The sequence below is a fragment of the Hippopotamus amphibius genome, chromosome 2, assembly GCF_030028045.1.
Source record: "Hippopotamus amphibius kiboko isolate mHipAmp2 chromosome 2, mHipAmp2.hap2, whole genome shotgun sequence".
In the NCBI taxonomy this organism is placed as follows: Eukaryota; Metazoa; Chordata; class Mammalia; order Artiodactyla; family Hippopotamidae; genus Hippopotamus; species Hippopotamus amphibius.
This window is the reverse complement of record NC_080187.1, coordinates 101056443-101064152: the sequence shown is the minus strand read 5'-3', so window position 1 is coordinate 101064152 and position 7710 is coordinate 101056443.

The following is a 7710-nucleotide window of genomic DNA, read 5'->3' as shown; positions in this document are numbered from 1 at the left end:
TCCTGAGGGAATGGGCACAGGACAAATTGGTTTTGATGGGAAAGGAGGGAGAGGAGAAGGTTCTGCACATGGGGATGCCAGTAAGACAGTCCTCGGTATGCCCACAAGTGTAGAGCACTGAGCCACATGATGCCATTAGGGGTGATAGCAAATAAATAAATAATGTGTGTTAAAAAGTGCCTGAAGGAAATTTGCTATACTCTTAACAGTGGCTATATCTAGGTGATGGAGCCATAAGCCATTGTCATTTTTCTTTATTCCTTTTTATATTTTTCCAAAATTTTTTTCTTATATGCATCACTTTAAAAGTCTAGAAAACTGTTACTTGTGTTAGCTTATTTTGTAAAAATATGACTATCAAATTAAAAACATATGTGCTTCAAAGAACACTATCAAGAAAGTGAAGACAAGCCACATAATGGCAGAAAATATTTACAAATATATATCAGAAAAAGGACTAGTATCACTTATCAGATATAAGTAAAGAACTCTTATAAAGACCTCTTGTAAAGCCCAACAATAAAAAGACACATAACCCAGTTTTAAAATGGGCAAAGTTATTCGAGTAAACATTTCTCCAAAGATGATATACACATGGCCAATCGGATATGAAAAGATGCTCAACATTATTAGCCATTAGGGAAATGAAAATTAACACCATACATATATGTATATGTACATATATAATAAAAAAGATGGCAATAACAACAGTCAGCAAGGATTTGGAGAAATTAGAACCCTCATAATGGGAATGTAAAATAGTATAGCCACTTTGGAAAACTGCGTTAGTTCCTCAGAAGGTTAATCATAGAGTTACTGTGTAGCCAAGAAATTCTACTCCTAGACAGAAACCCAAGAGAAATGAATAGATGTGTTTACACAAAAACTTGTACATGAATGTCTTAGCAGCATTATTCTTAAGAGCCAGGAAGTGGGAACAATCCAAAATGACCATCAGTGTATAAAGGTATAAACAAAATGTGGTCTTATCCATAGAGTGGAATATTATTCAGCTATAAAAAGGAATGGAGTACTGATACATGCTACAACACAGATGAACCCTGCAAATAAATGTTAAGTTTAAGAAGCTCAGCCCAAAGGCTACATGTTACATGTTTCTATTCATATGAAATGGCCAGATAGGCAAATTCATAGAGACAGAAAATAGATGAGTGGTTGCCTGGGGCTAAGGGAGGGGGGTGCTGGGAGTATGGGGTTTCTGATTGGAATAATGAAAGCGTTCTGGAATTAGATAGCGGTGATTGTTGCATTGCTGTAAATATACTCAAAATCACTAAATTCTACAGTTTAAGAGCAAATTTTATGCTATGTGATTTGTATCTCAAATATAAATGCACTAAAAATTCAGAATCTGCCATACTTTTGTCTCCTTTTGAGGACCTACGAAATAAATGTTTACCGACTAAATGTAAGGAAGGAGAAATAAAGGATGGAGGGCACTTTGTGTATGCAGGAGCCCCCTTGGGAATAAGTATTCTTTTCATAGAATCATAGACATTTGGGGGAGGGGGGATTTTAAAGAAGATCTATTGAATTCATATAGCCTAATCTACAGATGAAGAAACTGAGGAGAGTTTGCTGACTGTCACAGGGTGAGCTGGCAAAGGGGCCGAGACCTAAAATGAGCTTTCCTACTCCCATGTATCAATATCTTTGAGCTGCCCTTTACTTTTCTTCACAGGCAGGGGGCCATCAGTTTCAGGAATTTGCAGGTGTGCTTTGCTGTGAACATGTAGAGACTTCACAGCCTCTTCTCCCCAGAGGCAGGCATCTTGTGAGGTTTGATGACTCTTCACTTTAACCTACTTGCACAGATACTGTGACTGCCTAAAGCCCCTCTGGGTGTGTGCTGTGCTGAGGGGCTCAGGGGGCTCCCGTTTAAGACAATCAGTGATTGCAGAGCTGGCATTCGTGTTTCTTGTCTGAGTAGTACTTGTCGGTCCTCCCGTCCTGTTTATTCAAGCCACCTTCAGTTTGAAACAGGACTCAAGTCACAGCCTCACTGGCACCCGTTTAGGTTGCTCTGAATCGAGTGTCTGACTTCCTAGTTCAGTTCTAAGCTCCCGAGGCAGGCTCTGCCTCTTCTTTGGGGTCCTCCCGAACACCCGCAGCCTTCTGGGCACGCATTCTCCCCTTTTCACCGAGGACTCCGTCCCGCAGCCGAGCCGGCGCGAACGCACGGAGGACACGGGGCCGGTCCAGAGGCTGCCGCGTTCAGGCACCTGCAGGAAACCAGATCCCTGCGTGCTCTAGAGTCCCGCTCTCCCCAGGGGCCAGGGGGCAAACCGACAACCACTGAGCAATTTCTTAGCGGAGTGGAGGGAACGGGGTGCTAACCGTGCCAGCCTCCCGCGTCCAGGTACCGCTCCGGGTCAGAGATAATAGACTCGAACTGACGCAAGTCTTACTGGGAATGCATAGTTTTCCCTCCCTCGGGGGAAAAAAAAAAGTAAAGACATGTCGGCAGCAGGAGCGTGCCGGGGCGGAGGGAGCTGTTGTGCATGCCTCTCGCGGTGCAGCAGCCAGCGGGCTGGGGTGAGGCGTCGGAGGTGCGTCAAGGTGCCTCGTGGGCCTGGTGCAGCCGGAGCAGCGCGCAGGCGCACTGGAGGCTGCCCGCCGGCCGGCTCCGGGGTACAAAGGGAGCGCCGCCGAGAGCCGGGGTTCCTTGAAGTCTCGGGAGCCACCCGGGGTTGCTCAGGCCCGAGCTGTCCCTCGGTCCCGCTCCGGGACGCAGCCACAGCCCTTCCCCACCCGGAGTCGGAGGCGTGCCGATCTCCTCCGACGTTCTCGCCCTTTGGGTAGCAGCGGGGCCCAGGTGGGTCCGGTGCGTCTCGGGGTTTAATTCTGGCGCTCTCCAGCCGGGGCCGGCTCCGCCCCCTCCGCCCCGCCTCTCCTCTGAGGTCCCGGAGCCGCGGGCAAGGCGGCGAGCGAGCGAGCGAGCGGTCGGCCGGCCGCGCGCGGCAGGTTGAGAGGAGCGCCTGGAGGTGAGCGGCGCCGTGGGCTGCGCGGCGCCCCTTCCCCGGGCGGGTCGGCGCGGGGGCGCGGGGCTCCGGCCCCTGTCCTGGGCCGGCCTCCGCGCCCAGCCGGGCCAGCTTGGCGCGCGCGCCTGGGCGCACGGCGGCGCTGGCGGAGGGCCGCTCCCGCGGGCTTCTGCTCTCCCGGTTCCCCCCGCGGCCTCGGGACGGGCCTGGGGACGGGGTCCGAGAGGTTGCTGCGGCCCCGCGGCCGGCCAGGTTCGGCGCGCTGAGGCGGCGGGGCTCCGGGGGCTTGGAAGGGGAGCGCGGCGCGCCCGGCTCGGGGCAGCGGGAAAGTCCGGGCCGGGCCGGGAGGCGGGAGGGTGCGGGCGCCTCCCGGGCCGGGTCGCCCGGCCCTTGGGTGCCCCCGGGCCCTTTCTTCGCCCGGGATAGGGTGAGAGAGCTCTTCGAGGCGTCTCGGAGAGAAGTTTTCGGCTCCGCTCCGCGGGAGGGAGGGGCGGTCGACCCCTTTCTTGCTCTCTCGCGGCGCGGCAGGTGGCCTTGGGTCGCCCTCAGCTGACTCCGAGATGGCTCCGGCCGGGGTTGGAGGGGCCGGGAGGTGGGGGAGGGGTGTGAGAGCTCTGGGCCTCCGGGGCCAGTCGCACCCGGCCCGGACAGCGTGGGATTCTGGAGGATTCGGGGGCTTCTGGTGGTCGTGTCGAGGGAGGGTGCGAGCGCCCTTAAGCAGGGCGCTCAAGGTCCTTGGTCCTTCCATGCCCACCCCCACCCCCTTTCATGCCTGCGGCAGCCTTACGCCTTGACCATTCCTCCCCACCTGGGTCCGCGTGCGTGGAACTTTCAGAGGCAACTCTCCGCGCTGAGTCCTGCAAGTCAGCAAGAACTGGGCTGCGCCGGGGTGACTTGAGGGCTTTGGCGAGTGAGCGTTAAAAACAATCTATGGCGTCCCCCAGCGCTCCCTCTCTGCACATCATCTCTGTGGAGGTTCGTCTCCCGTCGACTTAATTAATGAAATATTATACCAAGGTGGGAGCCCTGAGACTCACAAGGAAGGTTAATTATCTAGCTCTGTAATCGTGCACTTTCTTGCCCCAGCTTCATCCCATCCACCTCTGAGCTATATGGAAATCAGGGCCAGTTTCCTCATTTGTAATTCATGAGCTTATTCAGCTTGGTTTTTGGGTGGTACTTAGCTGTCCATCCGCTAGTTGCTCCTTTCATCAAACTTGCTCTACAAAAAATTGGGTACTCCCGCATTTTATTTATTTTAAAAATTGAGATATAATAAACATGCCATAAATTTACCCGTTTAAACTGTACAATTCAGTGGCTTATTTAGTATACTCACAAGGTTGTGCAGTCATCCCTACTCTCTAATTCCAGAACATTTTCATCACCTCCCAAAGTAACCTCATGCCCATTAAGCACTTACTCCCCACTTCCCCTTCCCCCAGCCTCCCACTCCCTCATTCTTTTTTTTTTTTTAAGAACTTTTATTGAGATACAGTTAACATACAATAAACTGCGTATATTTAGAGTGTACAATTTGGTATCCCAATCTCCCAATTCATCCCCCCCCCAAGCCTCCCCGCTTTCCCCACTTGGTGTCCATATGTTTGTTCTCTGCATCTGTGTCTCTATTTCTGCCTTGCAAACTGGTTGATTTCTACCATTTTTCTATAGTCTGCATATATATGTTAATATACGATATTTGTTTTTCTCTTTCTGACTCACTTCACTCTGTATGACAGTCTCTAGGTCCATCCACGTCTCTACAAATGTCCCAGTTTCATTGCTTTTTACAGCTGAGTAGTATTCCATTGTATATATGTACCACATCTTCTTTATCCATTCATCTGTTGATGGACATTTAGGTTGCTTCCATGTCCTGGCTATTGTAAATAGTGCTGCAGTGAACATTGGAGTGCATGTGTCTTTTTGAATTATGGTGTTCTCTGGGTATATGCCCAGGAGTGGAATTGCTGGGTCATATGGAAACTCTATTTGTAGTTTTGCAAGGAGCCTCCATACTGTTCTCCATAGAGGCTGTATCAATTTACATTTCCACCAACAGTGCAAGAGCTGTTCCCTTTTCTCCACACCCTCTCCAGCATTTCCTCTTTGTAGATTTTCTGATGATGCCCATTCTGACCGGTGTGAGGTGATACCTCATTGTAGTTTTGATTTGCATTTCTCTAATAATTAGTGATGTGGAGCAGCTTTTCATGTGCCTCTTGACCATCCATATGTCTTCTTTGGAGAAAGGCCTATTTAGGTCTTCTGCCCATTTTTTGATTGGGTTGTTTGTTTTTTTGATATTGAGCTGGATGAACTGTTCATATATTTTGGAGATGAATCCTTTGTCTGTTGATTCGTTTGCAAATATTTTCTCCCACTCTGAGGGTTGTCTTTTCGTCTTGCTTATAGTTTCCTTTGCTGTGCAGAAGCTTTGAAGTTTCATTAGGTCCCACTTATTTATTTTTGTTTTTATTTCCATTACTCTAGGGGATGGATCAGAAAAGATCTTGCTGTGATTTACGTCAAAGAGTGTTCTTCCTATGTTTTCCTCTAGGAGTTTTATAGTGTTTGGCCTTACATTTAGGTCTTTAATCCATTTGGAGTTTATTTTTGTGTATGGTGTTAAGGCCACTCCCTTATTCTAAGGTGAAGCTTTCCCAAAATAGAAACTGAATGAGAAAACTGAGAGGTTATTAACTTCAGTCCTTTTTTCAGTTAGTAGATTTGGGGGAAAGGTGCTGCTGAAGCAGTGGAAGAAAAATTAAGAATGGGTTGTTGTCTGGTGAGATTACAGTGTCTTAAGGGTGGAGGAATAATTGCCTCCTTGAAATATGCACAAATAAGTATTTATTAGTGTAGTTTATTAGTGTATTTATTAGTGTAGGTAAGTCTACACTTTATCCCTGTAGATAGGGCACACTGGTGCTTTGGGGCACTTTCTGCACTTTAGATTTGCCGTGTCCGCAAATCACTCTAGTTGAGGTTCTACCTCAGTAGATATGAGTTCTGTTTTGTGTATGTGTGTGTGTTTTGGGGGGAGGTGTTAGAGGGAAAAAAGGACTTCAGCTTTAAAAATAGTTTTGTTTGAAAGTATTCAAACTGTTCCCAAAGAAAGAAATCACAGGCCAATGGCCACTAGAATGGATACATTGAAGACTTGAGTTCATTTTGTGAGTATCAGCATCTGCTCTCAGATAGTTCTGTGAGCCACTGTGCTCATGCATTAACCCCTGGTTGGGGGGAGGGGCAGGAAGGGGAAAGGGACTAGTTGGAGGAAATTCAAGAAGTGAGAGAGTAGCATAGACAACTGTAAAATAGCTAGCGGGAAGTTGCTGTATAACAAAGGGAGATCAACTCCATGATGGGTGATGCCTTAGAGGGCCAGGATAGGGAGGATGGGAGGGAGGGGATATGGGAATATGTGTTTAAATACAGCTGATTCACTTTGGTGTACCTCAAAAACTGGTAGAAGAGTGTAAAGCAATTATATTCCAATAAAGAGCTTAAAAAAAAAGAAATTGGGGAGAGGAGTTGGAGAAAGGCTGAAAGGGGAGTACTTGTGGAAGCTGAGGTGTGTTAAAATGGAGAAGGGTGAGCAGATTCAGAAGCAGCAAAGGGGATCTCTGAGAAATTTCAGATGCTTCACTTAGGAATTTGTTGGACTATTTGTGCATGTTCTAATAATCACGTTTCAGTGAGCAGAGTTGAAACTATCCAAATTACGCAACAACCACCACACTTCTCTTTCGCTTTCTAATCAAATTAAGCCAGGTTGGCTTCAGCTGTAACAGGGTATTTTATGTCTGTTGCATGGGTGGGTTGCCTTATGTGTCTTTTTTTAAAGTAATTTTTACAATTGAACTATAACATACATATAACTCTTAAGTGTATGGTTTGATGAATTTTCCCAAAGTGAACATAAACTTATATAACCAGCACTGAGATCAAGTTACAGAGCATTGCCACGCTTTTTTCTAGTCACACTCTCTCCCCAGAGGGAACCACTGTCCCAACCACAGGTTAGTTTTGCCTGTCTTCATGCTCTGTATGCATGGGATCATACAGTATGTTTTTGTGGGGTTTTGTAGGTTTATTTGTTTGTTTTTTTGGTATCTGACTTCCTTCACTCAAAATTGTGAGATTTAGCTGTGTTGTCGCATGTGGCTATAGGTCAGTCATTATCATTGCTGTCCAATGTTTCATTGTGTGTCTGTTGCCACAGTTTATCCATTCTAGGGTTGATGGGCATTTGAGAAGTTTCCAAATTTTGTCTATGGGGAATAGAGTCATGATGAACATTCTACTACAGGGCTTGATACACATCACACATTCGTATAGGGGACCTGCTCAGGACTAGAATGGTGCTTAACTCCTCTCCTCCCTCTTTCCTCTCAAATAAAATGCAGTGAACATTTCTCTAAGGTGAAGGCTGCTCCACCAACTTCCATTTAGAATAAACCAGTATCAGTGAACTTTAATAAATAATAATTACATTTCTATTTTAGGCAAGGCCCTGGTGGGGAAAATCAGAGACTAAGATCCTCATAGGGTTCATAGCAGGTGGAGGGCTGTAAACATACAGAATTGAATTGGAGGCAGAAGGATGGAAATATCTGATATAAATGGCTCATTGGAAATGTAGGGGAAATTTACACTGAGTAAAGAGATTTGGGTGATGTTTGGGGAGATTGAGCCTTAA